This window comes from Astyanax mexicanus, chromosome 7 (genome assembly GCF_023375975.1).
Source record: "Astyanax mexicanus isolate ESR-SI-001 chromosome 7, AstMex3_surface, whole genome shotgun sequence".
Classification (NCBI taxonomy): domain Eukaryota; kingdom Metazoa; phylum Chordata; class Actinopteri; order Characiformes; family Acestrorhamphidae; genus Astyanax; species Astyanax mexicanus.
In genome coordinates, this window is record NC_064414.1 from 9,427,410 (window position 1) to 9,454,440 (window position 27,031).

A 27,031-nucleotide genomic window follows, 5' to 3' on the forward strand; every position below is an offset into this window, starting at 1 on the left:
CAAGCTGGACTGTGCACTGTTGATTGCTCGCCTATAGATTGCTAAAACAGGACCCTGGCTCGCTAAAATAAGTGCAAATGATCACCCAACCCTCACCAAACAGTAATCGCAGTAACAGTGTATAGCAACAGTGAACATCAATAACCATCAAATACTATAGTACAATATACTACTGGCTACTAGCGTCCTAGATTCTGGTTTGATTTTGCAGTGTTAGCACCATATTTAAAGCTGTGGGTTTAGTCAGTGCCTCCGTTAGCCTGTCGTCCGTGAGCCTAGCGTGTAAACAGCTTCTGCAAGTCCATGAAAGTTTAAATTGTTTCCCAGAGCAACAGAGCGGCTGTCAAACAGGGAACAGCCCGAAACACTGCAGCACCCAAAGTGCTGATGATTATTTCATACACAGCATCCTGTGCCGAATCGTTTTTAGAAAGAAAGAGAGAGAGAGAAACAGTGGACAAGCAAGCAACAGTAACTTCAGCTAAATTAGCATATCAGTCAGCACACAACTGATCACACAAAAATAATATGATTAGTATTATGTGTTAAGTTGTTCCTGAAAGGGAAAGAGGTGGTTGCCAGGGGCAGTTAAGCCTTTCAGACCTGAATTATGTTCCAATTATGCTGTTTTCTGTCTATAATGCATATTAAATATGACTCCATTGTGCACTGATTTGGAAGCCTGTGTTTAACATTATAATTTTATATTTAATATTGACATTAACGATAAAATAAACATGATAAAAAATGCTTTGAATCTCACTTCTCTCTATGTGCTCTAATGGCTGAGTTACTGTTTTTCCAGTGTAAGCCTTTTCATTGGCTGGTTTATGGTCTATTCTGATGGACAACAGGTCTTAGTTAGTATTATGTTCAATAAAACATTAAAAAAGGAAAAAGGTGATGAAAAGATATGATGTTTATTGTAACGGACACAGGGTCTCAAAGGGTTAATGTGATGATTCACTGTTTGGTGCCTGAAGTTGAGGTTGATGGATTCAATACAGTATCAGGAAAAAAAAATTATATATATATATATATATATATATATATATATATATATATATATCATGCCTCCTGTGAGGAAACTAATGCTTGCTTACCTAATCAAACCTTCCAATAGGATAATGATCCCAAGTGTCCATCATGAATTGGTTTCAGAAGAGGTCCTGGAAGATTCTGGAGTGGGCAGTTCATAGAAAATCTTTGGTGGGTTTTTTTAGAAGGTGGTTGCAACACAAATTACATAAGAATATTACTAAAAAGTTATTGTCCTTAATTAATGGGCTAAAATTGCCCAGGAACACTGGAAACCAGAAACCTACTAAAATAATAAATATTTATAAAAATATTTTTTTCTCCTGCTGCATCATTTCTCTGTATGATTGTAAAAATGTTAGGAATCATTCCAAACCCACATTATCACTGAAGCCAGAGCGGTAGATGCTCTGTACCAGGTCACCAGGTTTGATGAAGCTCCTCATAATTAAGTTACTCAATTGATAAAGCTGATCTTATAAGAAGAGCTCACTGCTCCCTTTCTTCCTGTCACTCTGAGAACTTTCCACTGCTTTCTGTAATAACTACACTAATAACACAATCCTGTACTTTTATTTTCAGTACTTCAGTATTAAATTTTACAATAAACTACATACAATACTTAAGTAAAACAAATCTTTAATACTTTAGTAGTTTTACTTAAGAGTGGAGCTTAAAGAACACTTCAACTTCTACTCAAATCTGGGTCTTTAGAATTTATACATCTTTGCACGTAGCTAGCACCATGCTAACTCGTGTACACAAGCTTTCATTACACATTGGACATGGTCGCCTTACAGTGTTCATAGTGTTAAAACTAAAGAAGTGAAACTTTAGACACCAAAAGTGTGAGTTTGAAATGGACTGTAATGCAGTGGCGCAGTAAAGCCAAAAGATGGAGCCACAATTACTGACCAGCCATACTCTGCAGCCCAATTTATGATCATATTAAATCTAAAGTATCTGTGTTTTATGATTCCAGTAATACAGTAAAATCATGCAGCTAAGCAGTTACTATTCCTATTCTTTATGAGTTGAGAGAATGTTCTAGTATGGGAATAATGGGTCATCCTCTCATTCAGCTAGAGCTCCTGAAAGTGATTCAGCTCTGTGTTCACACTGTGAACTGAATTACAAACTGAACTGAATTACTGACTCTAATAAAAACATTCCGATAAAGCGTATTTATGATTCACTGAATAAAAAAAAGTGTAAAAAAAATACACTGATAGTTTATAATGTAAAACATCTTTGTGGCCAAATTGGAGTTGTGTTCTACACAAAGAAATTACAATTAATCATGTCTGATTACAAACATGTAATAACTAATTTAAAGAAACAAAGCAATTATGAAGATTGTACAAAACTAAAAAAAATGATCACTGAGATCAATCACAGAAATAATCCTATTCACAATTACAACATATAATCATAAATATACAAAATAGACTACACAAAAATGTCAATAATTGTGTTAAATTACGTAAAATGAATCCCGACTGATGCTGTAAATCACTCTTTGCAGGACCCTGGTGATTTATTAGTGGGGTTTTTTTGTGGTATTAATGCTCTTTTTTATGTTTTTTTTATTCATCTGGTTAATAAACATAATTCACAAAGGACAATCTGTGTTTAAAGTAAAATATATATATGCTTAAACAAATAAATTTGAACATAAATAAAATCCCACTGTGAAAATGTTCCGTTCTTTGTTTTTTTTTTTACACTTAAATATTCATTATCCATAATTTCTTCTTCTCTGCACCACAATACTTCATTTTTTAAAAGGTTGACCATTTTGACCTTATATAAAGATAATGCCTGTACCATCTAGTGGTCACTTGATGGTCACTCCCAGTCAAAAGTTTCTACAGCCAGTCCAAACATGGACCAGGTAAAAAAAAGTTTTTGGACTGATTGGGTCTTTTTGATCCTATATGGCAAATATATATTTTTTAATTCTACTATCTACATAAGAGGACATTGTTTTATGCAAACTTGAGTTAATGACTTCCTGTCCAAAGCCAAAGTTTAGTTTTTATAAGGGCAATTTATGCCTATACCTATAGGTTTGACACGGAAGTACAGTTGACCCTTTAGGGCCCAAATAGCTAGGAGAAATAAAATATGCAGACCATACGTTTTATTAATCAACAGCCTTATTAAAATCATAATGTTATTATTTTTTATTATTTTTATAGTCATAATTTATTGAAATCACACAAAAATGATGTGATCAAATATATCGGCTATAAAAAAAGTGTTCTATTAATTGGGGTAACAGAAAATATACTAATAATCGCAATTAACTACAAGAAATGCGCGTGATGCGTCGCAACAAGAAGTTCCAGACTGTGTGTGTGTGTGTGAAAGAGAGTGAGAGAGAGAGAGAGAGAGAGAGAGAGAGAGCGAGAGCGTAACAGTCGTAAATCAGAGCGGAGGGAGGAACCAGAGACACGCGCGCGCAAACACACATACAGAGACGGACAAACGGAGGGAGCGCTGAGCTTCGCGTGCACCTGAGCAACACTGCGCGCGGAATCTCCCCCACGAACACACACTCAAACACCCACACACACTCTTTCTTTTTCTCTCTCTCACACTCTCTCTTTCTGCCTCTCTCATTCACTCGCGCGCGCTGGCTGGTTGCATCATCACTCCTCGGGCTGCAGGATGGTCGCGGAGCGCAAGATGAGCCCGTGTTTGTTCGCGCGAGGTTGGACTGCGTCGTCACCCTAGGCGCGCGTGTGTACGTGTGTGTTGGAGGAGCTCGTGAAGGATTTTGTTTACAGCGACCTGCATCTTCATCCCGCAAAAAACACAATACTCATCATCATTATTTTTAGGTAAGTGTGTGCACGCGCGGGTGTGTGTGTATGTGAGTTCGCGCGCGCGCGCGTGTGTGTATGTGTGTGTGTGTGTGTGTGTGTCCGTGGCTGATGTACAGGGCTGATGTAACTGCTTTGTTGCTGTTGTTTTTTTGATGTTGCGCGCGCGCGCCAAGTGTCAAGCCAGACCAGACTGCGTCTCATGCGGCCCCAGTAATAGTATTAATAATAATAATTATATTTGTAATAATACTAAGCCTCTACACTCTTCTGTGTAGATTTTTTTTTACATTATGTATTGGAACATTGCTGTGTGAAGGAATCTGATTGCATTCAGCCCAATGAGATTAAGAGCATCAGTGAGGTCAGGTAGTAATAATGGGTGATTAGTTCTTTCACTCCAACTCATCCCTCTAGAGGTACTGGATGAAGCTCAGTCATCACTCCGGAGAAGCTCCAGAGAACTCCACAGCCCAAGGCTGGGGGTTTTATAGCCCTCTAACCCCCCACACGCATGGGGCATGTGGAATCCAAGGTAAAAAAAAAAAAAAAAAAAAAAAGATGCACCTTTAAAGCAATACAAACTCATCAAAAGGACTAATGCAATCTTGAATAGTTACATAGGGCATTGAACACGGGTGGGCTTTAGATATAAATGTAAATAGTTGCTGCACACTCTTATTGAACACAACTTACTAGACAAATCTCACTTATAACAGAAGAGCTAAAGGGCTAAAGGACAGATTTACCCAAAAAAAATGCACTAATCAGCACTCCTCAGATTACCTGATTACAGCTGTAGTCTGATCAAACACTGGGTCTTTCCTCAAGAGAGCATTAAGTGCTTCCCCTGCTATCCTATAAAAAGCTCTCAGACATTACTTTTGGGTAGTGTACCCCATGGTGAGACATCCTTAACTGCCAAACATGCTTCTATGATGCTCTATTTGAAGATGTTTTGCCTGGTTGACAGTAGGGCTTGACGATATGGCCATAAAATAATATCACGGTATTTCAGGGTATTTATTTATTTATTTATTTATTTATTTATTTATTTTGCGATAACAATATTGTTGGTGATATGAAAGACAAAATAAAAAACGAATATTTTGGGAATGCACTACTGCAGCAAAATGAATGTTAAATTGTATTTGGCAACATTGTCGAATACCGTACAATATAATATGGCCAGGACTGTAGTAAAACAAATGATACTGGACAGATATAATCTGCCTCTAGTAGATATTTATTGGGAAATGAGAACAGTGTGAATTTTTATTATCCTACAGTCAGCAGAAAAAAACCCTGATGGCACAAATGGCCCTAAAATAAAATCACAATATTTCAGGGTATTTTTGTAATAATTACAAAATATTTTTGGTGATATTATTGCATATGATATTATATGGCACACCCCTAGTGGACAGAATTGACAAATTGTAGGCGGTCCATCAGCTTGTGACCATCATATTCATTTGCAGTGATGTCGTGAATGAGAAACCTGGAATCGCAGCTTCTTTAGTGACAAATCAAGGTTCTGTTTAGGATCCAGAAATGGTTGGGTTTGAGTTTAAAGCCCTCATGGTGAGCAGTTTAATCCCACCTTTGTTTGGAGTGACACACTACCCACACACAGCCGCTGGTGTGATGATCTGGGAGGCATTGCAAATGACAGTTTTTCACCTCTAGCAGTGATACAATAACCACAAATTAACATAAAACAACTAACGATTAGATAAAGAGTAGCCACAAACTAAAATGCGGACAATAATTCAATTACCAGCCACAAACTAACATTGAAACAATGAGACAAGGTGCTAACCACAAACTAGCATGCTAACTGTTAGATAAAATGATAACCACAAACTGATGTGCTAAAATTAATTGTTAGCCACAAGCTAACATGCTAATAATAAGATAAAGCACTTACCAAATGTTATCATTCTAACAGTGATATAAAATTGCTTGCCACACGCTAACATTCTAACAATGAGATAGTAGGCTAACCACAAGCTAATATGATAACAGTTAGATAAGATAATTACAATAGAAACTTATGTGCTAACAATAAAACAAATTGCTTGCCACAAGCTAACATTCTAACAATGAGGTAATAGGCTAACCACAAGCTAATATGCTAACAAATAGATAAAGTAAAAAAAAAAACTAATGTGCTAACAATAAAATAAACTGTTAGCCAAAAACTAACCTGCTAACAGTGAGATAATAGGCTAAACACAAGCTAATATGCTAACAAATTGATAAAGTGACCATAAAAAACTATTATGCTAACAAAAAAATCAATTTCTAGCCACAAACCAACCTGGTAGCAGTGAGATAATAGGCTAACCACAAGTGAATATGCTAATAATTAGATGAGGTGTGTTGTAGAAATGAAAATGAAAGGTGGGTCAACACCCACCTCTCGTCCGGGGTACAACTCCCCTGCGTGTTCGTTTGATAGAGAGAGTCAGACAGGTGGAGTGAAGTTGAAAGCAAACCAAGTATTTATTACAAAGTACTGGATCCAGGAGAACATACAAAACCAATTATTAGCTGTCTCAGTATAAGTTCTGACCCCCCTCTAATCTGACTCCATGTTTATACCCCAAATGACGTGAAACCTGCTGATGAGGCGTTGCTAAAATCATCTCATGTTAGCATGCGTAATTTCACGTGTTAATACTCAAGTTTCACAGGTCTGACCGGACCACTAGTGTTTGGCCTTGACTGTATCCAGCCGGACAGTGTGGTATTGTTTCAAGAATTGACTGGGTCCAGTCAGACAGTGTGATATTGTTTCAGTAATTAGACAGTGCCGCCCTCCCTATGTGCGCGTGTCCTCCTCCCGCTTTGGTAGGTGAAGAACTTTGCACGCACAGAGAGAAAGGCCGCACTGTTCGTCTCGAAGTCTCCTTTGTATCAATTCAGTTTGTACAGAGTGCACTAGCTGATGATTGATGGCCGTTAGTCAGAAACATGCAGTGAACGAAATGCTTCAAGCATAAGCTACACACGTCACACAATGGATTCCATATATTATATGTTAACGTGTTAGTAGCGCGTGGTTAGTCCGCCATACAATAGACCCTATGTGTTAGTAAACGCCTTATGTATCATGTGGGTTAATTTGTCATAATAAGGTCTGTGTTAGTCACATGCCTGATCAAACAATGTTTTACTATATATGTAAAGAATATATTGTGATTATTGGTTAATCTTCTATATAAACAGTGTTGGGAAGGTTACTTTTAAAATGTAATCCCTTACAGATTACTGATTACATCACTCAAAATGTAATTTGTAACGTAATCAGTTACATTACTTCAAGTGAGTAACGTAATCTGATTACTTTGGATTACTTACAATATTGACGTTTTTTTAAGCCTGAATGAATGTAGCAACCACATCTTGCATATTATTCTTTTATTTTTCCTTCCAGTTAATAGATAGACAAATAAAACAGCCTTTTCAATCACCCTATAAAAATACTTATGAAACCATTTAATCAAACAATTTTATAAAACACTTCTATAAATTGATGATAAAATCATTAAAAACCAAACAATGTAACAACAACTGTAAGCTAACTATTTGCAGGTTTGCCACTTTCTGCAGGTGGATTTTTTGCCAGGATTATCTAGGGGTGTAAATCACAAGATTCATTACGATACGATACAATACGATTATTTTAGTCAGCGATACGATAATTTACGATACCTCAAATTATGTCTTTATACGATACAATTTGGTCCAATAGGATTTAATGCGATTACAATCTGTTCCTTTTCTAAGAACTCACAAATGCAAACAAAATATAATTTGAATGTTTTATTATTAAATGTCAAATGCAGTGTAATCATAAACAGTAAACAATAATTCACTTCAACACTTTAATTTCCATTATTTAAGTTCCATTTGAGAACATCAAATGCAGAAGAAATTGTAAAAAAAAAAAAAAGCGCCTGTTATATTTAGAGTTTACAATGTGTGTATGGATGTTGGTGATGAATAGTCAATCATTCTCTACATTTCCTGATTCAGTAGGGTCTTGACAAACAAATTACAAAATTTGTAATTTATATCACAATGCATTGAAGAGTTACACTGCATTATATTAGGTGTCCACCAGGCGTCTCCAAAGTGTTCAAAACCTCTCCAGTAAATCTGTCTCTATACAGCCAGAGTTTGTAATTTTTTTGTTTGTTTGTGATAAAATAAATGCATGTAAGTCTATTTCAGAGTAATATTAATACTTTTTGATGAAATGACAAACAAAATCACACGTATGCGCGCTGTGGGCGGACTTATGTTTAGCAGAGGGAATTTGGTGACAGCGGTTAGGCATGCCCCTCCCCCAGCCATTAGGAGACCAATCAGGGAAAATTACGTACCAATGTTTTCGTCTAAGGGTGGACTATTGGTTGAAATAGGTGTCAATCACTTTTGTGACGCTGGAGAAAGGCTATGACCCGATTTGATTGGATTGGATTGATCCAGCGCTCACGTTATTGGTTCAAAAGACGATCACTCAAGAAAAATAGTGGTTTGTGGACCGCTGAAAATAAACGCATGTTTGTGAGGAGAAGTGAGCAGGCGAATAAAGGACTTTATGGATATTTTATCTGCGGGTCAGTGCTGTATTGTGGATGCTGTGATAGTAAGTGAATTTTCTATAATGTAATATGATGTTATTTTATATACTAATAATATGTTATAAGGCTATTTTGTTGGGGAGGCGTGTTCCCCATGTAAACAATGTAAAAAAAACAGGCTGTTTTCAGTTGGCGATTTCTGGCGACTGGTTTCATGTAGATGGTTGTAAATTTGCATGCAGGTAGTTAAATTAGTACTAAAGAATATGAGTCAGTTATTTGGTCGGTGTGTTTAGAATATTTGACGCTTATAAGCATTCAACTTTACATAGTCAGAACGGGCCCGCCGACGGGCTAGGGGGCGCTTCTGCAGTGAAAACATTCTGAGCAGGAGGTTGTGAATCATAGAATATTCTGATGTCGTGATTTATGTGAATGTGATTGCGTTTTGTCAGTGTTGGATTGGAAGACCAAAAATAGAAAAGTACCGCAATGTAATCCATTTATTTTAGCAGAGTAACTGTAATCTGATTACCATTTACTGAAGCAGTAACTGTAACGGATTACAGTTACTCATAATTTGTAATCTGATTACGTAACGCCGTTACATGTAATCCGTTACTTCCCAACACTGTATATAAATGGGTGTAAAATACACTGTGAGTAATAAAAATGATCAAATACAATGTGAGTATTGGTTAATGCATATAGTAGAATACAAGGTTTCACACAATGATTATGTAATTATAGATACTAAGATAAGTAATCATAACTGAAAGATATTTGTCAATACACCCAAGGTAAAATAAACAGTTACTCTTCAATTCCCCCTTTTGACGTATCAACCAGATACGTCAGGTGATAACCATAAAAAACTAATGTGCTAACAATAAAATAAACTGCTAGCCACAAACTAAAATTCTAACAATGAAACAAAGCACTGACCACAAGTTATCATTCTAACAGTGATATAAAGTGCAAACCACAACCTAGCATGCTAACAGTGAGATAATAGGCTAACCACACGCTAATATGCTCGTGATTAGAGAATGTGATAACCATTAAAAACGTATGTGCTAACAATAAAATAAATTTCTAGCCACAAGCTAACATTCTAACAATGAGGTAATAGGCTAACCACAAGCTAATATGCTAACAAATAGATAAAGTAAAAAAAAAATGTGCTAACAATAAAGTATATTGTTAGCCAAAATCTAATCTGCTAACAGTTAGATAATAGGCTAACCACAAGCTAATATGCTAATAATTAGGTGATAACCATAAAAAACTAATGTGCTAACAATAAAATAAATTGTTAGCCACAAACTAACCTGCTAACAGTGAGATAATAGTCTAACCACAAGTGAATATGCTAATAATTAGGTGATAACCATAAAAAACTAATGTACAATACAATTAATTGCTAGCCACAAACTGAACTGCTAGCAATAAGACAAAGCACTGACCACAAATTCTAAAAGTGATATAAAGTACAAACCACAACCTGGCATACTAACAATGATATAATAGACTAACTACAAGCTAATATTCTAGCGATTAGAGAAGAAAAAACGAATGCGCTAACAATAAAATAAATTGCTAGCCACAAACTAACCTTCTAACAATGAGATGAAGCAGTAACCACAATCTAACATGCTTAAACAACAACATGCTCACTATAAGCCAATGTGCCAATGATAAGATCAAACACAAACCACAAATTATAATGCTAACAGTGAGCTATAGTGCTAACAAAAAACTAACATGCTAACAGCAGCAAGCTGGCCATCCATACCCTTGTACTAAAGAGGCTACTACTAATGATCATGCTAACAGTGTAATACAGTGCTGATATTAACTAAAGCTCTAGCAAGTAAATTGATAATGGTAAATAAATGCTAACTGTAATTTAAGTGCTAACTTTAAAATGTTCAAATTTAACTTACGTGCTCTTACTAGCTTACTAGCGAGTTAGCACACATTGTGAGGTTTAGCTGAACTGCACTTCACTGGGTTTGGTTGTAGTCGGGCTGCAGATGTTGACAGATTCCTTCAGACACACTTACACACTCTGAGCACACGGCTGGAGCTAACGAGACACAGATTTTGCACACACACACACACACACAGAAACACACACGTACACTCGGCTGTCTCGCTGTTATGTACTTTGCCTCAGGGGAGAGAGAGAGCAAGAAGGAGAGAGAGAAAAAGAGAGATGGAAAAAGGATCAGAAACAAGAAAAAACTGACACTTATCATTCCCCTCCCTCTTTCTCTCTCTCTCTCTCTCTCTCTCTCTCTCTCTTTTTCCCTCTCTCTTTCTCCCTCTCTTTATCTCTTTTTATCACTCTCTCTCTCTTTCTCTGTCTCTCTCTCTCTTTTTTTCCATCTCTCTCTCTGTGGATACAGGAGCCACAGAATTTGTGTGGATCAGTGTGTGAGAAAGTTATTGTTTCCTGCTCAGCCAGTGTGTGTGTGTGTGTGTGTGTGTGTGTGTGCTCTTTCTCTGCGGTTGGCTGTGGCAGCTGTTCTCCGTGCCCGCGGGCGGATCGAGGGTATTTCCCCCCCGAGACCACTGTGCCACTTTTCTGTGTCTTTGGCACGGTGCCATGCATTGATCCCTCTTTCTCTCTCACTCTCGCGCTCTCTCTCCCTCTCCAAGGAGAGCACAAAGGAAAGCCCACACACTCATTTACCACTCATCATCACTCCATCCCATCTAAACGAGTGCCGGCTCTGTGCCAGCTGGTCTGCTGTGGTCCAGTACCTCCAGCTTCCACTGTGAACCAGACCTGACCGATATATCAGTCCCTTTTCGATACATTGACCGATATCTGAGCAAAAGATGAAACTAAAAATGCAGTTTTACTTTTTACACATCAAAATCTTAATAATCATAAAATCTTAATACATATTAAAACAGAAAAAAATTATATAACACTTATTCGACGAGTATCACAGCTTGAAAGCACGTTTTGTAGAAGCTAGGTTCTCTTCAGTTCTTGTAAGAGGGATTGTTGGGTCTCAAATATTCCAACAAAAAGGATCTAGTTCTAGTTTGAGTTTGGTCCACAAATGTCTAGTGATATTTAGTATAAGGGTGAGGACTATTAGAAAAGCTCAGGTTACTCTTTCTGAAATTGTATTTGTCTTTCTGGCAATTGTATATTAAGAGATGTGTTGTAAATCTTTAGATGTGGTCACTGTAAAAGCATATATTATGATATAAAAAAAAGTGATTATGAGTCATTTTGTCTTTAGCATACTTTTTTTGGCTGCTGTTTAATTGAATCGATTCCTTGTAGTGTCACTGACATTTTCCGAGTGCCACTGGCTGCAGCACAAACCAAAGCATGACGCAACCACCCCCAAGCTTAACAGTTGGAGAGGTGTGCTTTTTTGTGAAATTTTTCAGCGCTTTGTTCTCCAGGCAACTTTGTTTATTGCAAGTCTGTTTTTTTTTTGGGAACCTTCTCACACTGAATTTTGTCTTGAAACAGGACAGTTTTTTTCATAATTCTTAGATATGAAGGTCATATTTGTGAAAATGTTCCTGTACAGTAGAACAGTGGACCACCACTCCAGACTCTGATCAATCTTCCTGAATGTCTTTTACAGTCAAACAGAGGGTTTCATTTGCTTTCTAGCAATGAAACCATCTGTACAAAACACACATACACAACCAGAGACACACACACAGTAAGACACACACACACACACAGACACACAGTGTTGGTGGTGTGGGATGTGGCTGGAACAGCAGGAACGGATCAGCAGCCTAAACATTCCTTCAGTACTGATGTGGCATCGAGTCAACGCGATCATGTTACTGCAGACTGCCCAACGCACGCATACACACACACACACACACACACACACACACAGCACATTCACACACTCCTACAAGCATCCTCTCTCTCTCTCTCTCACACACACACACACAGCACATTCACACACACCTACAAGCATCCTCTCTCTCTCTCTCACACACACACACACAGCACAGCACATTCACACACTCCTACAAGCATCATCTCTCTCTCACACACACACACACACACCATGGCCAGTCTGAGGGGTGTTGGTAGGGATGGATATAATTTCCTCTCTCTCTCTTTTTTATTGCTCTCACTCTCTCTCTCTCCCTCTCTCTCTCGCTTGCTCCTTTTCATTCTCGTTTCTCTCTCTATATATTCCTTTTTTTTTCTCCCTCTTCATCTCTCTCTCTCTCTCTCTGTGGTTTGGGAGGCTCTGAGGGTGTTTCTGGTTTTTATTTTTCTTTCCCTCCCTCTCTCTTTTTCTCTCCCTCATTTTCCCCTCTTTCCCCCAGGGCTGTGTGTGTGTGTGTATGTGTGTGTGTCAGTGAATGGATGGATGTTGTTCCACCTTCGCCGACTGGGTGTTGCCACAGATTCCTTTGTATGTTCCACACACACACACACACCGCTCTTGACCTATATTAATCCCCTCAGGACTCGTTCTCGTCTGAGTGTTCAGGGCGAACCTGCAGGAGGCTGAGTCTCATCAGTGATAATAAAGCAGTCTGTAATTTGTGTGGAACTGTAAAGTACTGCTTGTAAAATCAACTGCCAAAGTTCTTAAAGTGGGCCCCAGGGGGCCATGATGTCTAGTCATGGTATCAGTTTAAACTGTAAGACTTGACTCACTTAAAGACTTCACTAAGATTCATACCCAGAGACTTGTCTTACCCAAAGACTTAACAAAGATTCATATCCAGGGACATGAGACTTATCTTACCCCAAAGACTCCACTCAGATTCATATCCAGGGACATGAGACTTATTTTACCCCAAAGACCCAACTCAGATTTGTGTCCAGGGACGTGGGGCGTATCTTACCCTAAAGACCCAACTCAGATTTGTATCCAGGGACATGAGACTTATTTTACCCCAAAGACTCAACTCAGATTTGTGTCCAGGGACATGGGGCGCATCTTACCCTAAAGACTTAACTCAGATTTGTGTCCAGGGACATGGGGCGCATCTTACCCTAAAGACTTAACTCAGATTTGTGTCCAGGGACATGGGGCGCATCTTACCCTAAAGACTTAACTCAGATTTGTGTCCAGGGACATGGGGCGCATCTTACCCTAAAGACTTAACTCAGATTTGTGTCCAGGGACATGGGGCGTATCTTACCCTAAAGACTCAACTCAGATTTGTGTCCAGGGACATGGGGCGCATCTTACCCTAAAGACTCAACTCAGATTTGTGTCGAGGGACATGGGGCGCATCTTACCCTAAAGACTTAACTCAGATTTGTGTCCAGGGACATGGGGCGTATCTTACCCTAAAGACTCAACTCAGATTTGTGTCCAGGGACATGGGGCGCATCTTACCCTAAAGACTTAAAACTTAAAAACTTTTTTATTTTGTCAGATTATTATTTTACACAAATTATTGATGTTACTGTTTACGAAATAGACAGAGATTTTTTAGATTTAGTTTTGTTTCTACTGAATCTATGAATCTTTTATATGTATACTAAATAATATGGAATATTTATTTTGTTGCAGTAGTATATTTTTAAAACAAATGGAAAAAATGTCAATGTTTTCTCATATCGCCAAAAATATCGTTATCACAAAAATTACTTGAAATATCATGATATTATTTTAAAGCCATATCACCCACTCCTGGTGGTTGTCTTGGTTTTGCTTAGCAATTTTTATTGTATTTCAGTAGTTGTTGTACAGTTTCTCAGTGGCTGCTAAGGTATCTAAATTGATAGGCAGTGTTTCTAAGCCGTTTTGATTGTATGTCAGAAGTAATTGCTGTAATATGGATTCTATGTGGCTGCTAGGGTATCTACTTTAAGTTCCTTGGGTTGCTACGCAGTTTCTGTAGTATACCAGTGGAAGTTATTGCTATAGGGTTTCAAGGTGGCTGCTAGGGATCTATGTTTGTTGCCTTATGGTTGCTAAGCAGTTTCTGTTGTATCCCGATAATAGTTATTGCTGTCGGGTTGCCAGGTGGCTGCTGGTTGCCTTTTTTGTTACCATACAGTGACAATGTTTGTCTACCAGGGTACTAAGGTATGTTTATTGGTTAATTTGTTGTTGGTAAGCAATTTCTATAGCATTTCATTAGTAGTTCCAGTTTATTACTGGTTGTTGTAGTCAAGATGACACGTCTTACCCAAAAACTTATCTTAGATTCATAACCACAGACTTAAGACTTGACTCCAGACCCTGAGACATGAGACATGAGTTTCACCCCAAATAACTCAGATTCATATCCAGAGACTAGAGTCTTAAAGACTTAAAGATTTCAACCAGAATTGTATCCAGAGATATGCGACTTGTCTTAACACAAAGACTCAACTCAGATTTGTATACAGGTATTTGAGACTTGACTCATTCAACGATTTTACTCAGATTCATGTCCAGGGGCTTGAGACTTATCTAACTCCAAAGACTCAACTCAGATTCATATCCAGGGGCTTAAGACTAGACTTAACCTAAAGACTCTACTCAGATATGTGTACAGGGATTTGAGACTTGACTCACTTAAAGACTTCACTAAGATTCATACCCAGAGACTTGTCTTACCCAAAGACTTAACAAAGATTCATATCCAGGGACATGAGACTTATCTTACCCCAAAGACTCCACTCAGATTCATATCCAGGGACATGAGACTTATTTTACCCCAAAGACCCAACTCAGATTTGTGTCCAGGGACGTGGGGCGTATCTTACCCTAAAGACCCAACTCAGATTTGTATCCAGGGACATGAGACTTATTTTACCCCAAAGACTCAACTCAGATTTGTGTCCAGGGACATGGGGCGCATCTTACCCTAAAGACTCAACTCAGATTTGTGTTCAGGGACATGGGGCGCATCTTACCCTAAAGACTTAACTCAGATTTGTGTCCAGGGACATGGGGCGCATCTTACCCTAAAGACTTAACTCAGATTTGTGTCCAGGGACATGGGGCGCATCTTACCCTAAAGACTCAACTCAGATTTGTGTCCAGAGATTTGAGACTTGACTAACTTAAAGATTTCACTAAGATTCATACCCAGAGACCTGAGACTTGTCTCACCCAAAGACTTAACACAGATTCATATCCAGGGACATGAGACATATCTTACATCAAAAACTCAACCCAGTCTCGTATTTAGGGACTTGTATTTAAGTACAGAACTCCACATGTGTTTATTCATAGTTTGATGCCTTCAGTGATAATCTACAATGTAAATAGTCATGAAAATAAGGAAAATGCAATGAATAAGAAGGTGTGTCCAAACTTTTGGCCTGTACTGTATTTGAAATCTTATACTTTCTGTGGTGAATTTGCAGACAGTTTTATTTATTCCTAACCCGAGTCAGTCAATCAGATTGCTATGTTCAGCACAAAAAGGAATGCATGTGTGAAACGTCCTTTCTGTGATTTTTATTAGAAGTGATACATTATTATTGTTACACAATAAATGAATCAGTTGTGCATGTTTGCTTTTGTATATCTAAAAAATTATCAAACATTCTGTCCAAATCTCCATCAAAACCCAACCGTCAGCTTTCTTGCTACTTGGAACACATTGTGGGTTGTCTTCCCCTCACCAGTACACATCTGTGGCACATCTGCGCTGCTTCTGTGGTGGTTTTTGTTCTTCTTGGGGCATGTGGAGGTGCTCATGATGTGGTTTCAGTAAAGGTCTGTGGATTCCATTATGGGCCCAGACTGGCCAAGAACTGGGACTCGACTCTGACTGAATTAGAAACAGTTAAAGCAATAGTTTGGCAAGTATAACCCCTCCCCCCAGTATAAACCCTTATTCCAACTGTATTCAATCATGGAAGACATGTTTAGTGTCTGATGTTTACTTCTTTGGTTTTAAACTAGCGCAAGCAGGCTAATGTAGCTAACAACCATGGTGAAAAAAATATATACAGATTTATGTACTTACTTAAAATATATTAAAAGTACTTTAATATTATGCTTTCATCAAATGTTTGAAAGTAAAAAAATTATAGTGTGTTTTTAAATAAATAGACTACTATGCTTCTAAAATATATATTTCCAAATATACGTTTGTAAATTTTTAGCAAACTGGTACAGTAGTTCACTTAAAGTACAATGTATCATGTAACTTTATAGAAAGTAAATTAAATTACTACATTGCTTAAATATTTAAAAAATATATTTGGGTATTAAATTAATTATATTTAACATAAATTCTTAGGACATTTCTATAATATGCCTGGTGTATAATAGTGATACAGTTGTAATACTCATTAAATTTATTATAATTTTACTGTAAGCATATTTAAAATATGGGGTTACATTCATAAAGCAGTATGTTTAAATGTTACTTAAGTATATTTAAAATAGTTCCGTTTTAGTACAGTTAAGTACACTTAGCACAATTTAAGTAAAACTTTTGTACAATTTTTATACATTTAAAGTATAATAAGCACAAAAAAGTTGTTCCATTTTAGCTCTCTTTAAATATACTGATTAATAATGTGGCTAAAGGTACACCTTATAGTATATTTTAATCTAGTTTTATTTAGGGAAGTTATAGAAGGTAATACCTTAGTTCTTAACATATAGTGCTAATAACAGACCTGGATTAAAGTACCTTTTGTGATCTTTTATGTAGACAGTAGTGTCAGAAACCACAAAAGAGCATCTTTTGGACAAAAGTATTTGGACACCTGCTTTTTAATGGCTTCTTTTCAAATCAAGGATATTTAAAAAGTTTGTCCTGCCTTTATTGGAGTAACTGTCTCTACTGTCTATGGAATAGTTTCTATTGGATGTTGGAGCATTGCTGTGCTGTAAGGATTTGATTGCATTCACTACCAAGCATTAGTCAGGTCAGGTGTTGAATGGTCACCACTCAATTCTTATCCTCAACTCTCCATCTCATCCCATAGACTCAATACTCAACCAGCATAGAGGCTCAAGACTCAGAGACTTTATACTCAAAATATCCCAGATATCCCAGACTTTACTCATGCTCACACCTAACAAAGACTGGTCTTAGCCCAGAAATCTGATACCCTTCTCAGGCTCATACCCCAGAGACTCAAGACTCAACTTAGAATCACACTTGGGAGAGTCACTAAAGACATTTATACTGACTGCAGTGATACTAAATATGTAACTTAGATTTAGACTATAGAGAATATTGGAGCCTGGACCTGGACTTTTGATTTAGGGTGTTTTCACATCTATAGTTTATTTCACTGGTGCGAATCAGTTGATGAGCTTGGTAATTTTAAGCATTTTTCCCCTTGATTTGGTTTAGTTTCACACAGGCACAAAGCTAAAAGCACCAATATGCTCGCCAACAAACCATGTGAGCACTCTGTCTCCTCTGATTGGTCAGAGCTGTCTGGCGTGGGAGCAAGAATGTAAAAATAGCAAAAAAAGTTCTGTGTTCCAGACCAGCATGCTTTAACATAGAACACTGAAAAATTGCTGTTTTTAAACGCAATGTTTTTAATGGAATGTCCCGAAGTAGACAGAGTTCAGCAGATGCGAGCAGTGAACTCTGCACATACAGTATTCAGTGTGAAACAGCATAGCATGGAGCAGCAGCAGAGACAGCGTTTGTTCATAGCTGTGGTAATTATCTGGCTAATATATCAGGTTAAACCGAGCCTAAACAGCTGTTTAGCTCAAATGAAAGGAGATCCACGTAACAACAAGTGGAAATGGAGGAGCTACTGAACGTGATGTTATGTGACCTAAAAAACTCACTAAAAAACTCACTGCTCCTCCTGTTTTTTCAATTCAGTCTGGATGCAAGAGTTTTATCACTGAGCAGAAGTGTGAAATATTTTTCATAGACGTCCCCCTGAGAAACTAATACTGTCCTGATAGGACAGAGTCTCAGGTCTTGATTTTAACTCACACCCAATAGACAGGACTCAGAGGTTTAAGACTCATTTTGAATGCACATGAAGCAGCTTAAAGGAATGAAATGTAAAGCTATTTTATTCTTTATCTCTCCCTGAAATTATCACACAATGGCAGCATTTAAATGTAGCAGAATATTCATAATAAAACTGTCTAAAAATATGCCACTGTCAGGCTGGGTAAAGTTGGGGGTTGTAGTCTGTAGTCTGATTTGATTCTCGATGCTTGTTGGAGCAGATAGCTGTTGTGTTAGTTTAAGTGAGAGCCGGCAAACATGCCGTATTTCAGTGGAAGGCTGTAATTGAGGCCTTCTCGTGTGGCGACAGTGATTCAGTCAATAATTGTGGGTTTTGTCTCTCAATCTCTGTCTTACTCTCTCCGTCTGCGTGGACGCACTTCAAAGCCGACGTCAGCGTTCCCACTGACTCACATGAGCTCTGCTAAGAACTTTTATTTATACAATAATAAGAATTTAATTTACTTTATAATTCTCTTCATCCCAGTCAGTCCATTAAAAGCTTAGGTGAGTTTTAACTAGCAGAGGAACTCTGATACCATCCCAGTCCAGTTAAATCACACATGAGTCAGGTATTCCCAGACAACCTGGACAGAACTGCTCTATAAAACCATAGCAAAGCACACAACAACCACCACCACCACCACAGCAACCACACATCTGATCTGATCTTCAGTTAGATGATGCACAGAAACTGATCCATAAATTAGTTTTTTCTCTAGAGCTGAGTTAGCTGAATTTGATGCTCTCATGCTCGCCCCCATGCTGTTGCATAACTCGCGCTGTCTTTCACTCATGCTGTCTCTTGCTAGCTTGTGCTATCTCCCTCCCTCTCACTCACGCTGTCCCTCGCTAACTCATGCTGTCTCTTGCTAACTCCTGCTGTATCTTGTTAACCTGTGGTGCCTCTTGCTCTCTTTCACTTGCTCTGTCCTTCACTAACTCACTCTGTCTCTCACTAACTCGTGCTGTCCCTCGCTAACTCGTGCTGTCCCTCCCTAACTCACGCTGTCTCTTGCTAACTCACTCTGTCACTCACTAACTCACGCTGTCTCTTGCTAACTCATGCTGTCTCTTGCTAACTCATGCTGTCTCTTGCTAACTCATGCTGTCTCTTGCTAACTCGCTCTGTCTCTCACTAACTCATGCTGTCTCTCACTAACTCGTGCTGTCCCTCGCTAACTCGTGCTGTCCCTCGCTAACTCGTGCTGTCCCTCGCTAACTTGCTGTGTCTCTCCCTCTCTCATCTCGCTGTCTTTCACTAACTCGTGCTGTCCCTCACTAACTCATGCTGTCTCTTGCTAACTTGCTGTGTCTCACACTAACTCTTGCTGTCTCTCGCTAACTTGCTGTGTCTCACACTAACTCTTGCTGTCTCTCGCTAACTTGCTGTGTCTCACACTAACTCACTCTCTCTCCCTTTCTCATCCCTCTGTCTCTCGCTAACTTGCTCTGTCTCTCACTAACTCGTGTTGTTCCTTGCTAACTCATGCTGTCCCTCGCTAACTTGCTGTGTCTCACAGTAACTCACTCTGTCTCTCCCTCTCTCATCTCTGTCTCTCACTAACTCGTGCTGTCCCTCACTAACTCATGCTGTCTCTCTCTAACTTGCTGTGTCTCACACTAACTCATGCTGTCTCTCGCTAACTTGCTGTGTCTCACACTAACTCACTCTGTCTCTCCCTCTCTCATCCCTCTGTCTCTCGCTAACTTGCTCTGTCTCTCACTAACTCGTGCTGTCCATTGCTAACTCATGCTGTCTCTTGGTAACTTGCTGTGTCTTACACTAACTTGCTCTGTCTCTCACTAACTTGTGATGTCTCTCGTTACTGTGTGCTGTCTCTCGCTAACTCACGCTGTCTCTCGCTATCTCACGCTGTCTCTCGCTAACTCATGCTGTCCCTCGGTAACTCATGCTGTCTCTTGCTAACTCGTTTTATTAGATTTTTAAATCTATTTTTTTATAGATCCAGCATCTTAGCAACTAGTATGAATACAACACATTGAATACAGTAGGAAATAGCTAGAAACAGCATAGCAACAACCAGAGAGTGTGTGTGTGTGTGTGATACTCTTTATCATGTAGGGATGTAGAGGAGCAGTAAATGGGGACAGAATGAGTGATGGATGAGTGTGTAACTCCTGATCCCTCTTTTCCACACACCTTCTGCCCGATCTGTCCCTTGTGTCTTTAATCTTCACTTTCTCACTTGTTGTTTTCAATTGTTTTTCTGCCTTTTGTCACTCCCCTCTTTCTCTCTCTCTCTCTCTCTCTCTCTCTGCCTTCTCTTTTCTATTTTCATGCAGATAAAGGTGGGAACTGAAATTGCAGACTGTGTGTCCCTGACTGTTAAAAAAAGTTGTTGAGGAAATACTGTACAGCACTACCAAAATATTGGTAACATATTAAAATTAAAAACACATTAATCAGTAACTTATCTAAAACATGTTCATGTAGCAGCATCTGAACATTTAGTAGATCATTGAGAGTATTTTAGATCATTGAGAGTCCATTTTTAATTTGTACCCCTAACCCTTGTTTCAGGGTGTAAACCCTTCCCTTAAACCCTTGTGTGGTGTTCATATTTTTGTTACTTGTTTACTTTGTTACTTGTATTTAATTCAGCAAAATTAAGCAATTTTACATTAAAATGCTTTACACATGCTTGCTTCACCTAAATTGTAAGCAATATAAACAGCTTACATGGTTAATATTTGCCCTTTACCTTTCTTATGTTCCATTTCTTTTAAAAAAGTGCTACCCTTTTTTTATTAGTTTTTTAATAAAATGTAAAAGAAAATGAATTAAACTCAAGATATGAGTAGAAAATGTGTTAAGTTTCAAATTTACAAATGAAGCAATGTTTATTAGCCCTTGGCCAAACATACTGTATGTAATATAAATGTGTGTGTGGGTGGGGGGGTGTACATTGTGTGTTTATCGAAAAAGTGTTTTGATATATGTTTTTCACAAAAAATGAGCCAATGCCAATGAGTTTGAGTTAGAAAAATGAAAACGGGTCCCACAGACCCGAACACCACACAAGGGTTAAGTATTTAAGGTAGAAGGGACTTGGTAAGACTTGGAGGTGACTACGAACCCAATGGGCCACTGCCATTCTGCTGTATTGGTGGAGACTGCCAACTAATCTGTGTGTGCAGCCCAATATTACATTTATAAAGTCCTGCAACCAATGGGTTTACCTTTCTGGACGTAAACTCAGGTGTGCTATTCCAACAAGACAATGCTCATCCACACACAGCAGCTGTCTAAAAAGGTTGCATGGAAGACGCTAAAATTATATTACAGATTAGGGGTGGGCGATAAAAAAATCAAGCATACACTACCGCAACAAAATGAAAATTACATTTTATTATTGCATACAATATGATATGGCACACCCCTAACTGAGATATTAAAAAAATACAATATTTTTTATCATATTTGTATGAAAGTCAGTGATCCAGAATGCCATGATACTAATAATGCAGTACATATATCTCCATATATGGAGCATTAAAGTAAAATAAATGATACTGCACAGATATAATCTCCAGTCTCCAGTAGATATACTGTATAATGGGAAATGAGAACAGATTGAATTTTATTTAGCTAAAAATAGCAAAAAAGTAGTACCCTGATGTGATAAATAGGGGTGGGTGATATGGCACAATATTTCAGGGTATAATATCGTTCACAATATTCAAAAATGTGGCCAATATTATTGCGTACAATACAATATGGCACACTCCTATTACAGATATTACAGCCAGTCCTATTCCTGATCCAAAATGTGTGTAATACTGTTTGGCATGCTGCGAACGCACTAACAATATGTCTATAAATATTTTAGACATATTACTTTTGGACAGAATGTTTATTATATTTTTTTCCGAGTGGTTTTCATGAGAATCCCCATTACTGTACATTAAAGTCCTTTTATCTACCTTCTCTGTCTCACACACACATACACACACACACACATTCTCTTTTATCAGCACCTGAATCATGCACACTCATTTCAACACAACTCTCTCTTTCTCTCTCTCTCTCTCTCTCTCTCTCGTTTCTTCCCACTCGCTGTAATTAGCTTTTCTTCATCAAAGAGAATAATGCATCGGACAGACAGAGAGAGTCGTCAGACAGAACACACACACACACACACACACACATTCTCATACACAGATGCACACACTGCAGTGTGTTGTTTGTCTCATTAAACTTCATTACATCAACAATAATGAAATTGGGTGTCAGCTGTTCACTGTGTTCACAGTGTGTGTGTGTGTGTACATATGTGTGTGTTAAGTGTGTATTTAGCCATTTTAAGGGGTCGTGATTACATTAGCCTGGTCTCAAGCTTAATAATGAGCTGATAATTCAGAACATCTGCCAGTATTCACACTAAAACATGCTCTTTACACGTTTCACAATTTTACCTACAATTCAGTCATTCTTAGCCCTCCCTCAAGTGTCTAATATTGCCCCATATTACACGATGCTACCTAGGGCTGTGTATTGGCACCAACCTGGCCATACGATACGTATCACGATACAGGACTCACTACTTTAAAAAAAAACTCATATAACCTAATTTAATCTAAGTGGAAAAAGTTTAATTTGTAAACAATCAGAACGGTGGGAGCTCCATTACATTTAATAACAGGTCCTGTATCATCCAATATCATGCCACTTTTTTCAACAGTTTTAAACACTCTGCCTTCTTCATTGTGGAAGCCAAAATGAGCCTACACTTCAGCTCTGTACACCCCAGGAGCCAGCCTAACGCGTTTAGATTCTGCCATCGCCAGCAGGGTGCTAATGCTAATGCAGCGCTGTACTTACTTGCAGTGTACTGGAGGCACCGAATGGATCAAGATAGATCACAGCACTGCCACCTCGCGGCCGGGTGAATAAACAACACAAAAGTAACTACTGTCTGCCATCTAGCTGCCGGGAGTTTAATAAAAACACACTTCATAAAAAAATCCATACAGCATTTTTGAGAATCGATACAGTATCGCGAAACGTAATATCGCGATATTCGAGTGTATCGATATTTTCTTACACCCCTAATGCTACCAGCAATTGTAGGATGAAGACTAAAATGCTCTTTCTCTAAGAGATATGAAGCTCTGCCATGTTTTCTACTTAAATGACTAGAGCTCAGCACGCTTGGAGGAGAAAACTAACTACTAATTCTTTTAGAGCAGCTGTTACACAGATGCTGTGCAGGTTAGCACTGCCCACAGTTAATAATGGCTCTCTGGAACTTCCAGCAACTGATCACTGGTATAGATACGTGTGATCTTCCAATGACAGAGCTAACTAACACTTAGTAAAAACATTCTTTAGCTTTCTGAATGCAGCCTACTTACAGTAGCTTCACCTTCCCATGCTGGAAGAACTGTGTGATGGGGACTTCTAAGTAAACTTCTAGTAGGGGGAATTGAAGTGAATATATACAAGTCTTGGGATAGCAGTGTGTACACTACCAAACAAAAATTGGCTGCACCTTAAACTCAGTGTTTTTTCATTATTGAAAATCGAAAAACATTTGGAATTATTTAGTAAATGAAAACTAGAACATGAAAACCAGAATATGTTTTATATTTAAGAATCTTCAAAGTAGCACCTCTTGCTTAGATGACAGCTTTGCAAATCTTGGCTGTTTTTTTTAGTCAGCTTTATGAGGTAGAGTCACCTGGAATTCAGGCTTTCAGTTAACAGCTGTGCTGAACTTATCAAGAGTTAATTACTTGAATTTCTTGCCTCTTAATGTGTTTGAGAGCATCAGTTGTAAAGCTGTGAAGAGGTAGAGTTGGTATACAGTGGATAGCTCTATTTGAGTAATGTTCTAATCTATATTATAACAAGAACTACTCAACTAAAGTAAAGAAAAAAATGACTTTAAGAAAAGGTCAGGCAATCAGAAAAATTTCAAGAAGTTTGAATGTATCCTCAAATGCAGTCGCAAAAAGGACCATCGAAAATGTTATGATGAAACTGGCTCTCATCAGGTCTGCCCCAAGAAAGGAAGAGCAAGAGTTACCTGTGTTGCACATGATAAGTTCATCAGAGGTACCATCCTCAGAAACCACAATTTAATGCACCCCCAGATAAGAGCACCTACATTTTGGTTTCTACATGATTCTTTATGTGTTCCTTCATAGTCTGGATGATTCCAGTATTAATTTACAGTTTAGGAATATAATAAATAAAAACTAAAACATTCACTAAAAATGTGTATCCAAAAACCTGACTCTTGCTGAATGTAGCAGGAATATGAAGGCATTATAACCTACAGTGGACAGCGCTGTGCACAAGCATAAGCACAAATGCCTCTGTTGCTGATTAGCTGGAAAGGTTCTGTTCTTGTTAGCTTCAGTAGCCTTGTATCTTTAATGCTACTACACACCAAACATTTGATTTATTTGGACGTGATAATAATGTTAAAGGTCTCATTCCATCGTTTTTTCATTCATATTAAAATGTCTAGTTGTGGGAATAAATGAATGTTATGTGAAATGTTTTTTTTTGTTTTTTTTTTTTGGTAAAAACAAGTGTTCTGGTGTTTCTGTATAACCCTGCTTTAGTTCACTGAATTAGTGGTCTCTGAAGAAGAACAGCACTGCAGCAGAGACTGCCCACCTGCCTTCCCCCACAGTCAATTTTGCAGCTCTAAAACTCAAAGGACAAAATGTTTTTAGAGATACAGCACTGAGTGCTAGGTAAAGGTAACCGTTAAACTTGACTTATGTCAAACTTTCAGCGCACCCGCGGCCTAATGGCGGCACTTATCCCGCCTCCGAGCGGCTCTTGCCCCCTGTGGCCGAGCAGCTCTTACCCCCCTTCACGGCTAAGGGATGCTGTCCTCCCCTAGTATATATTTAAGGTCTTGGTAAAACACAGAATCCACCGGAGATCCGATGTAAACCTACAGTTGCAGTTACAGTTACACAAGATAGCTACTGCTAACTAGCTGTTGTAAACAGATCTGTAAGCCATGAATACAATTTCAGGAGCTGCATAGACCTGTGTGCTTTTTCTGATCGACTCGTTTTTTTTTTTTTCTGAGTATATCCTTTGCATAGCTACAGCAGACAATAGAGGTTGAGGAACAGTTTCATATGCAGCATGCATATACAACTCAGAGAGACCAGTAGTATTTCACAAACAACAATAAGATTTTAGTGAAAGGACACCTTTAATATAATATTCATTAATGTTTTACAGATGATTTGCTTTAGATATCTGTCTGGTATGTGCAAAAGATCTTCTAGAGCCAAGATATCTGTTCCTGTGGACCCTCAGTGGTGCCGTCCATTTCCCCACACACTAACCGCACACACAGACACACTCATTGTGTCCGCTCATATCTGCCTGATACCTGATACAGCTGCTTTTGCTGATGTCAATTCAAATGCTCTGTTGATCTAACCTTTAGTGTAGGAGGAAAGAGGAAGCGCTGTGGTGAAGACTGTGTTATTGTGTCAGGACCACACACACACACAGGTTACAATACCTCAGGAAATCCAATCCTCGGCTCAGTTCCAGGATTAAATCACTGGGGAGCTGACGAAATCAGTGGAGCAGCACAGATTTACCTGTAATTAACTCTATATAACATTAGAATACTAAACCCAAATAAACATAAAGTTAGTGGTCAGTGAGAGTGTATACCTGTAAAGCTTGATATACTATACTAATAAAATAAATAAATGAATTTTGTGCTAACAGAGACAGAAATAAACCCAAATAAATGTGAACTCATTTGGTCAATGAGAGTGTCTACCTGTAATTAACTCTATATAACATTAGAATAAACTCAAATAAACATAAAGTCAGAGATCAGTAAGAGTGTCTACCTGTAATGTACTCTGTATAACATTAAAATAACCCCCTCCAAAAAGGAAAATTGGTGGTCAGTGAGAGTGTCTACCAGTAATTAACTCTATATAACATTAGAATAAACCCAAATAAACAATAATAAAGTCGGTGGTCAGTGAGAGTGTCTACCAGTAATTAACTCTATATAATATTAGAATAAACCCAAATGAACAATAAGAAAGTCGGTGGTCAGTGAGAGTGTCTACCTGTAATTAATTCTATATAACATTAGAATAAACCCAAATAAACAAAAAAAATCAGTGGTCAGAGAGAGTGACTACCTGTAATTAACTCTGTAACATTAAAATAAACCCAATTAAACATAGTGGTTAGTAAGAGTGTCTACCTGTAATTAACTCAATAAAACATTAAAATAAACCCAAATAAACATAAAGTCAGTGAGAGTGTCTACCTGTAATTAAATCTATAACTTTAAAATAAGCCCATTTAAACATAGTCACTGGTCAGTGAGAGTGTCTACCTGTAATTAACTCTGTATAATATTAGAATAAACCCAAATAAACATAAAGTAAAGACAGTGATCAGTGAGTGTCTACCTGCAATTAACTCTATATAATATTGGAATTCTAAACCCAAATAAACCAAAAATCAGTGGTCAGTGAGAGTGTCTATATGTAATTAACTTCGTATAACATTAGAATAAACTCAAATTAACAAAAATAAAGTCAGTGGTCAGTAAGAGGGTCTACCTGTAATTAACTATGTATACCATTAGAATAAACCCAAATAAACATAAAGTCAATGGT

At 38.0% G+C, this 27,031-nt stretch overlaps 1 protein-coding gene across 1 annotated transcript in view; it reads left to right on the forward strand.

The window, feature by feature from the left end:
- Positions 1-3,482: 3,482 nt before the first annotated feature.
- The window catches only part of sertad4 (SERTA domain containing 4), a 30,724-nt gene continuing 7,175 nt past the window's right edge, over positions 3,483-27,031 (forward strand). Inside the window, exon 1 of the mRNA XM_022685064.2 lies at positions 3,483-3,884. The gene's annotated coding sequence lies outside the window, so the exon portion shown is untranslated. The remainder of the gene's footprint in view (positions 3,885-27,031) is intronic.